The sequence below is a fragment of the Symsagittifera roscoffensis genome, chromosome 1 (assembly GCF_963678635.1).
Source record: "Symsagittifera roscoffensis chromosome 1, txSymRosc1.1, whole genome shotgun sequence".
Classification (NCBI taxonomy): domain Eukaryota; kingdom Metazoa; phylum Xenacoelomorpha; order Acoela; family Convolutidae; genus Symsagittifera; species Symsagittifera roscoffensis.
The window spans coordinates 18,763,650-18,773,635 of record NC_087062.1 but is presented as its reverse complement, the minus strand read 5'-3'; the positions used below and the strand labels follow the sequence as shown (position 1 = coordinate 18,773,635).

Sequence of the window (9,986 nt, the reverse complement as noted above, 5' to 3'; positions counted from 1 at the left end):
GCGTAGGCGATGACACATTGTTAGTATAATTACGCTCATTTTATTGGGTTAAATTATTACTCTTGTTTGCCAATTTGAAACAGTCAATTGAATTTTACTTCAAATTTTTCAATTCGTTTCTTCGCAAAAAGAAGAAAGTATTTTCATTTATTCAATTGGTACTTTGAAATATGAAATTCGGAACATTTCCAAAGTCCCACTTTATTTTTTTTAGATAATGCCTGCCCTTAACCGCAACGAGAAAATTAAGTTTGGAGTTTGTGGATTTATGTACATTCGCCAAAACCCAGCTCGACACCCGAAAAATTGTTATAAAGGGGTTATTTCTTGTCCTGATTGTACATATTTCAACAAAAAAAAAATCAACAAAAAATGAACTGTCATATGGCCAAGACGCATGATGCATCAACTTCCGAGCAGTCAAAGGTTTGTTCTTCTTAGGAACAAAGGTTGATAGGTTGCTACTCTCTCCAACAGCATTGCAGAAAGGAACATGGAGCTAAGCAACGGAAACCAAGTGATACGGTGGCTTACTTGAACAAGATCGTAGAAGAAGAGGGGATAGTGAAAATTGAAGGAGAAATTTAGTGATTGCAAACTTTTTCTGGTGGATACTGGGTGACATAAGGTACTTAACTTCCAAATGTCCAAGTTAGTTACCAAGGTTATCAATGAGAAGCTCCGAGAAGTCTTCAACAAGCTCGATTCTGCCACTAAAATCAACATTGCTCTGGGGCTTGTTCTTTGAAAAAATAATACCGGTGAACATCGATATTTTTGACGCCCATGAAAAAAAAATTTAATTGAAAAATCCAATTTGCTGTGTACTAAAGCAAACTTGATAACAATCCAAGGCGAAGTAAAAAAAAATTGATATTGTGGAGCAATGTACCCAAAAATATCAAAACACAAAGTGGCGATTCATGTTGATTGATGACATTAAAGTTTTTGCTGCTTTGCTCAAAAAAATCTCAATGAAGTTTTCGGACTCTGTCTTACCTGAAACTTTACTAAAAAACCATTATGTCTGGTTATGATCTTAAAAATTTTTGTGGAGCTTCAGCAGAAGATTTACCTGTTGTCAAGGAAATTGTGGAAAGAAACATTTTCATATACGATTTCGATATCCAAGAAGGTGAATATGTAGGAGAACTAGCTCGACGAAGTATTGGAAGATTTGGTCAAACAGTCAAACTACTGAGATTCAACCATCATATCGTTCATCGAAATGATATAGATAGCTGTTTTGAGAGCTTCCAACGTCCCAGTCAGTTGTGACACTTTCTTCAATAAATCCGACAATTTTAACAAATATCTCCTGAGATGTAAGGATAGAGTGAGACATCTTTACCCGAAGAATGTGTATGAGCTTCGCAAAACCTTGTTTGAATAGCTAGAAGGATTCAATATTCCAGTTTCTGAAGAACACAAATTTTTAATGACCTAGTAGTTTTTGATTTTGGATCGTTTTGTGTTCCTACAGAAGAACTAAAAGAGACACAAACTACAACCGGGATAGGAAAACATGTTTCAATTTTAAGTTTCTGTATCATCAAATCTGATTGATGAACCCTTCTTTCTGTACAACGAAGATCCACAGAGCTGTTGGTTGAGCAAACTCGAGCTGTTGGTTGAGCAAAGTAAGCTGGATATGGGAAAAAAACTAGATGTCGAAGTAGCTGTCTATGAAAAAATAAAAAAAATCTTTGATCAATTGAATGAGCGAGGCAGGAACTATTCAGAAAAACATTGAATATAAAGATGAGTGTGTTGAAGTCTCGGTCAAACCAGTTGTCAAGCCAGTTTTTGAGAATTCTGAAAAAAGTCAAATCATTGATTTGAAACAACATCTTGAGAGATATTTAAATACTTCGCCTATTCTTGGATTTAATATTGGTAGATATGATTTGAATTTGATCAAGTGCTACTTGTTACCCTATTTGATTTGCGATAGAGAACAAGAAACATCAGTCATCAAAAAAGCGAATGATTCCATTTCCTTGAAATTTTAAGATGTACAGTTTCTTGACAATGAAAATTCTGAGTGGGCAACTACTCTGAACTCTTTTCTCAAAGCCTGTAAAGCTAGCAAAACGAAAAGATTCTTCCCCTATGAATGGTTTGACGACCCAGCAAGCTTGATTTTGCGTAATTTTGAACAGGTCAAAATTGTATTTCACCCATAAACTTAGAGGTTTCATTACTAAAAAACGAAATTAGCCACTTTTCTCTACCCGTTTTTTCAAATAAAACCAAACCAATTTTGACAGGGCAATTTTCAAGAAAACTGAAAACCTGAAAATGTGACCAGGTAACGTACAAATTTTTTTAAAAAATCCGAAGAGCATACCAGCTTTTATCACAAAAGTAAGATGTTACCCTTTATGCGGGGAACATCTTAGGATCAGATCAAAAGAAACATTAACCTCAATATTGGCGCGCACAATTGGAGAAAAAATCTTCCAAAAAATCTCTTAATAGTTTATCCTCAAAAAATAGGGCGTAACTACTTCTGCCGGAAGATTAGCACAACTTGTTCTTCTGATTGATTTTTAAATCTCACAATTAGCAGGTCAAAAATGCAAAAAAAATGTCTTTGACGAAAACCATAGTTTTATTCCCAAAACTTATAGGTCTCACCATGTTGTTTCGGTTGATCACTTGATGACAGATTTGGCAGGGTTTGTATGAATTCCGATTTGGCAGGGTAACTTTTGAGAAAAAATGAAGAAGATAAAAATATGGGTCAAATAATCTCCTAATGATTTTTTCGAAAGCTGTAGAAAGTAAAGCTAGGTAAAAAAGAGGGTTAAAAATAGATTGTAAAGAAAATTGTAGTATTAATTTTTTTTGAACTCAAATTCTTGGAAGAAACAAAAAGACTAAAGCGTCTCAAAAAAATAAATTAATTTGATAAAAAGTCAAATCCCATACATTTTCATAGTAGCTGCTTTTAACGAACAGGAAAGTTTTTGCAAACTTTGGTTTTTTCCGTAATAGCTCTTCCTTGCCTCAGTAAAGAAACAGATATTATTATGACAGGGGGCTATAATGGGTAGAGTCCCATTTTATACCGTTCCTCCCTCCATCAAGGCCATTTTGTTCATCAATTTTTTTGACGTTTTACAAAAAAAAGTCAATGATTTTACTGATGAGTTTTTATAGGGTAATGACGCCACCAAACACTTTTTGTTTCTCTTCCCCCAACTTCAAATGTCAATTCTGAAAAACTTTCTAAGCATTGTCATAATACGATGCAAATTGGCATGGCGAACAAACAAACATTTATTCTTCATACTTTTGGCTCACAATTTTCGATTGAAACAAAAGCTGAGTTTTACGAACTAAAATTTTTGCATGTTTTTGTTTTGTTGATTGGTTCAATTTATTGTTATATACTAAAGAAAGTAAGTAACGCAACCAAACATTTTATAGGATTTTCGAATTTCCCTAAAGAAAGCCATTACACATTAAACTTTTTGGCTCTTTTCCAGTTTCCCCCCTTTCAAAATACCGAGTTTTATGTTTGTTTTACGTGTTATTACGGCTAAATGCGTGATGTTACGCTGTAAAGTATGAAGAACAAATCTGTTCACAGTTGTCGATTTGTTCACCACGCCAAATTTCATTGCATTATAGCAACGTTAAATAAGCTTTTCAAAATTGAGTTTTAAAGGGGGACTGGAAAAGAGCCAACTTTTTCAGTCTGTAAGTGAAAACAACAAGACTGCTTGTATCAGAGCGAAACCCTGAATGTTCCGACTACCTTTAAAGGTTTATGGAGCAGTAATAACATTAAAAAGTAAAATGTAAAAAAATGAATTTTTTTTTCTGAAATTTGAAATTTTTTAAATAAAAATCATCTCCCCACACGCCCCACATTTAAAGTACAAAAGGATAGATTCCGCTCCTTGTAAAAATTAATCAATTATGGCAAGCAAGCTTCTTTCAACCAACCTGGAACGATTTCTAAGACGGATTAAATCTCCGCTTACGCGTTAAAAGCGCGAAATATATCACGCGTAATTGTCACAAATTGGCCAAAATGGCTATCTTTAAACCCCCACAATTTTGCGAAAAATGATCACAGGTGAAATATCTTTTCAAATTTGAGCTCAAGACAACAATACCTTTTGAATGATATAAGAATTCCGTCTAAAATGGTTAGTTAAAAAGTCGAAATTTGTCTGAAGAAAAATAAACCCACCCCGAGCTTAAATATTCCGTTACTTTCGTATCGAAAGTCGAAACAACATTTTCAAAAATTTAATGGTCAAGCCAATTAAAACTTGATTAGGAGAAAATGTGGATTTTCCAAACAGATTTTACCAGTGAGTACGTAAAATTTTAATTTAGGGTATGGCAATCTGTTAGTCTAAGGTCCGATTTTGTGCACAGTATCGCAAATTAAACTGAAAAGGTTAAGCTTACAGCGTCAAATCAAGATGTCATAAAAGTAGATTTTCAGAAATGAAGAAAAAAGTTTCAATTTTTTTCACCAAAAAAACTTTTTAATTAGGCCTCAGTCAAAGCTGATGTAATAGCTACCACTTTAGTAAAATTGAAAATGATTTTATATTCATATTGTAATTTAAATTTTGTAACATTCGCCCGGAAGATACATATCGACGGATAACAAAACTAAGTCTTAAGACGACTGGCTAGCGTCTAAACAGAGCTTTGCATGTTTTTCACCGTCTCTACCAAGCCAGTACTTTTCGGTGGTCTTTCTTACATCAGGCTGACAAAAACGTTACTGTTCTCCGGCTTCGACCAGAACGCTCAAATTAACTGAATTACATGCAAAATTAGTGAGCTCATGGCTGGGTCTCAGTATCCCCAGACCACGAGGTCACTCCTAAAAACAGGGCTACTACTTATTATATTACTATTGTTTTTGTTCAGTAGATAAAAATCATCATCTCCATCGAAGATGGATCAACCCTTTCCCCCAACTCCTAGCACCTCATCCTTGTCAAAACTAATCAAAATATCAGTTAAATTCAAGTCAGGACATGACGGATGCTAAAATTCAATATAAGTTCATAAAAGTCCACGTCCCGAGACCCTTCCGGATTCTTGAATCCGGTGAATCAAGCTTCTTAATATCCAGTTCACAATAACTCGGAAGGCTGGGTTTTACCCTTCACCGTTGCTCGCAACGGCCTTGCAACTATTGTAACAGCACAATAGTTGCAACTCGGAACGTCCTCTGCTGTTCGATAGTTCGTTGTTGTTTTTTTTAGTCTCGATTTCGTACTGTTCGTAATCGCAGATAAAATTGTTCTGTTTACTTCTGCTATTTTAGCTAAAATGGCCGTCTCTGACGTTTCTCAGAAATATGACGTCATAATTCGAATTTTTAAAAATTAGAATTCCAGAATCTTCTAGCCTTCACCGTTTGGCTAATCGTTCAAATAACGTCCTTATCCGTTCTAAATCGCCAATTCGGAAGGCTTGCTGCTAAAATACCGAATTCTGCAGAGACTGCACCCTGGCCATTCTGGTCGAATGTCACATACTCCCCGGACAGTCCGGTCAATGTCCTCATTGAATCGCGCAATGTTCTAAATGGTTACAGTGTCATCGAACAGAATTTACAAAATGCACGAAATTACTTTTACCTACGTCACATCGACTCACTGCAGAATATAAATGGCATCATACTACATCACTATAGCCTTCAAATTCTTTCATTAATCTGCACATTGAGGATATGACTTAAGATAAAACATATTTTCTGACTTCCAGTGTCAATATCCCGATTGAAACTTTTTCTCCTAGATTTAAAAGGTGTTGGCTTGCAGGACAGTCCTGCCAACCAACAAGCTAAAATTATCCTACTATGCTCCTTCCCTTCGGAAATCTTGCTTGTTTATTGTCCTGAATATTAAAACTAAGAAACTTTGTGGTTAGAAAGAACAATGCAACAACCTCCCTCCTCAAGAAGTTACTCAAGTTTTTCATGTCACCACAAAGTTATCAGTCTTCCTAAGTGATTAAAAACAATCATGCAGGCTGGAATATTTAAATATACTCTTCCCTCAAGCCTTTCTAAATAAATAATAAGTGAGTGTCTCTAAAGCCACTTCAACTAAAACCAAAATGCAAATTTATAAATGCAACAATTTCCAAACTCAACTTAAATGTTTCAGTTTTCAATTACAACTTGGTTGCTTGGTTTCTCACTTGAGTTTTTCACACACATAAAACAATTCTGAGTTTTAACTTTCTTCATCATCCCTTTGTTTTCTTCTTTTTTCGTCGTTTAGAAGTTCTAAAACTTCTAAATTCTTCTAATTTTCTTTCTTGTTGCCTCTTGTTTTCTCGACCATTCATCAATGCTCCATTTCCTCCTCCTGTGACGCTGACTCTGCACTCTCGGTCTCCGTGTCTTGTAGCACGTCATTGACTATCCTGACGCTGTTGGAAGCCGTCCTCCAACACTTCTGCTCTTCCACCCTCTGTTTACAGCAAGGTAGGGGATCCACGTTTGATTCTCTGTTTCTACAGAAGCTGTTGTGGAGACACAACGCCACGTTTCTTTCCAAATCTTCTTTCAGCATCTCTGCCTTCTCATTTCCACTACGCTCGCTCGTCCTGGAAATTCTTTTCACAGCGGTGGTCACTGCATTCCGATGGGTCACGAAAGCTCGCTTGAAAGCTCCTGCCCCAATGTCCAGCTGATATTCACTGTACGCTCTGCCATGTTTCGACATATGCTTTTTCGCATACTCGTACAACCATGCAGTCATGTTAGCTCTGAACCATGGCATCAATCGTTTTCTTGCCCATATCTTCTTCACTTCCATCGGAATGTTTAGAACTTTGCACATTGTCTCAAAAAGATCTAAATCTTTTAGACAATCTAATTTCTGCAATTGTTCTCTCGTCGGTGCCTCCTGTCTATTATTTCCTCTCACATGAGCTTCCAGCCATCGTATCGCCATCATAACTCCCACTATCACTATTGTTATGGGCTGTGATGAATCTGGTAAACCCATGGAGAGCAACTCTCCAGAGTCCCAGATCAACACCAGATTACTACGCTTGGGATACCACCAGGTCTGCAGCAAGCAGTGGCAAGGAAACTCGTCATGTGTCAACATGATGCTCCTCCAATTACGTTTTCCCGAAGCTTCCAGCAATGGTTCCACTTCCATCATCACTCGGTGGATTTCATCATTCTCATCTACTGCATTGTAATCTGAGACAGTTGATCCTCTCTGTTTCTGTTTTTCGAAGTCACTGAAGTTCCCGCTCACATATCCCATGAACTTCTTTCCTAGTATTGACTCCAACTCCTCTTTGGTTCTTTTTGGGACTGCTGAGAACATCTTACATAGTAACTCGTAAGACTTTTCAGACATTCTCGCCAATCTCACGCACTTTGGCACTGAGAAAGCTTGATCCACGATCGTTCTTGTACTCTTCACGTCCACAGCCACGAAATGTACAGGGTATCTGCTCTTGCACATTGGAGCCAACGTTGAACCCACCAAATATCGTGCTCCTGATGGTCTACAATAAGTTTCGCTGTGTCTGATGTTCATCTCCGTTTCGATTGCTTCCCTCCATTTTCCTATATACTTCTGCTCAGTCTGCAGAACTCCTGGGAATACTTCTACACTGATGGCTGTGACCATCTCATGTTTCTGTTCTAGATTCAATAGTGACTCTAAAGAACCAAACATGCTGTAGAATCCTAGTGCTGTCACTAGATTCACATCGGTTCCTCCATGGCAATCTGCTATCAGTTCCGTTTCCGTTCTTGCTTTCATCACTACATTTCCGAACAATACCGTCAACTGCTTGTGTTGTTTCTCCAGGGTTTTCACACAGTCTAGACTTCCACAAACGTGACCCTCTAGTCCACAGACTTCCGCCAGACAGCTACCAGGTTTGACCCAGTCTTCTGGTCCCCAACCAGGCAACTCCACTCCATCTTCTCCGTTGCTCTTAGAGGCTGTTGTCATCACATTATATATGATGTTGAGGTCACGCAGGTTACAGTCCACATTCAGTTCCCTCTGTATGTCCTGTGTCGCCCGTAATATTGAGTCAGCGTTGGGACTAGGACACCACGATGGCTTCATCAATTCCGACACTGCCATCAAGCTCGTTCTCAGTAATTCATCTGAGAATCCCAACCCAAATTCCACTCTCTTGTCGGATTTTGGTACTGAAGGTGCAGTCACCTCTTCTTCCAAGACCAATCCCAATTTGGCCTGTGGATTGTTAACGCTCTTAGTCGTCACAATTCTGGACGTCCAGAATCTTAGTAACACCGCCTGCTCATAATCAAAGAAGCAATCACGTATGTCTTCACTCAGGAAAGGATTGTATGCCATCCCTATAATCCCGGATACATAGCTATATGACTTCTTCTTGATCGGTCCACAGTATTCACTGGATTTCGGCAATGCTCCCATAGATTCTTTAGTGAGCCTCAACTCCTTGTTTGAGAATCTCCTGATCTCGTCTATCTTTTTCATGGGTTCCAATTCTTCAGGTTCTTTCATGTTCACCCTCATCGGTTTACTTTGCTGCATATCCAGCATTGCTAGCAAGAACATGGCTTTCGTTCGCTCATCGCCTTCCTTCAACATTTTAACACAAGTGCTTAATGCAGGTACTGAAATCTGCTCTATCAGGAATCGAATGAAACAGAGAGCGTCTCTCCGCTTTGCACACGCTACTGCTGCTCCCTCCTGGACTATCAGATCCCTCAGATTCGTCATAAGGAAAACTTTTTCCTCTTTTGATCTCTTCCTTTCTTCTGAATCATATTCTTCGCGAGTCAGTCCCATCATGCACCAGGCGAGCCTGAGTTGTAATTCCGTCCTTACGTAAGGTACTGCCACGAGAGCATGTATTCTTGGCGTAGTCCTCATTTCCTCTTCGAAATACCTCAATACTACTGCTTTCCATGGAAGGCTCACCAACTGCTCGATCGTCTCCGCCTGTATGTCAGACGACGCCAAAGTTCCGTACGCCTTCTGCTTGAGGGTGGTGCCTTGCAACATTGTTTCCAGATAACCCTCCATGGCTTTTTCCTCTTCCAGGGCCATTACATGCCCTCTAGCCGAGTTTCGGTATTCCAACATCTCCATGTATCCACCGGTAGGTTCATCTATCGACACTGTCTCAGACACTGTCAGTCTGTTGTATTCCACTGGTGTTAGTTGTCCTGCAACACTTCCCTTTCCATGATTCATGGGAGATGGCTTGAAGTCCCTCATTTTACTCTCTCCACATTGACTGAGTATTTCCATTTCTAAAGTCGCTCCAGTCAGAGTGCGGTCACTCCTTTTGGATTTATAACCAGTTGACTTTAACCCCGCCATGAGAATGGGTGGCACCATCGCTATATCAGTTAATATTCTATCTGTGCCAGACAATTGGTAATCACCTTGCCCCAAATCCATGACTTCCTCAACTCGTTTTCTTTTCGCTGAGTTACCAGCTTTCATCGATATTTCCGAATCCACTTTCGTCTTTCCAATCCTCTTCGGCATCACTCTGCTGCCTAACTTCATTTTCATCGCATTGATTTTATCAATCACCATTTTCGATCGCATCGTTCCTCTCCTGGTCCTTGACAGGTACACCACCTCTCCTTCATTGTCCTGCGGTGTTATCTTGATGGGAGAATTCGCTTCACTCTCATCAGTGGCTGAGTCGATCAATAACTCACTCAGTCTCCCTTCACACTCATCAAGCTTGTCAAGTACTTCTCTCATCAAGGGTTGATTGAGACCTGTTTTGAGAATGGACTGGGTCCCATAGCTCTGAATCACAGTCCAGACTTCTTCCATGAACGCCACTCTGTCCAGCTTACATCCCGTCCTACTCTCGTGGTCTCGGTGATGTACTTCCCATTCTTCTTCGGGTAGCGTTCCCAAGAAAGGTACTCTGGCTGAGGCCTCTATTCTTCTCCTCCGAGGTGATTCCATGAGGATTCTCTGATCGTTATTTCTTGTATT

The 9,986-nt window shown here is 39.0% G+C and overlaps 2 protein-coding genes across 2 annotated transcripts in view; one reads left to right on the top strand and one right to left on the bottom strand.

Annotated features, from left to right (window-relative positions):
• Positions 1-9,986, bottom strand: part of LOC134839461 (uncharacterized) — a 595,847-nt gene that overhangs the window by 200,834 nt on the left and 385,027 nt on the right. The window lies entirely within an intron of this gene.
• LOC134839386 (cilia- and flagella-associated protein 221-like) overlaps positions 1-9,986 on the top strand; it is a 475,835-nt gene that overhangs the window by 350,023 nt on the left and 115,826 nt on the right. The gene's annotated exons all lie outside the window — the stretch shown is intronic.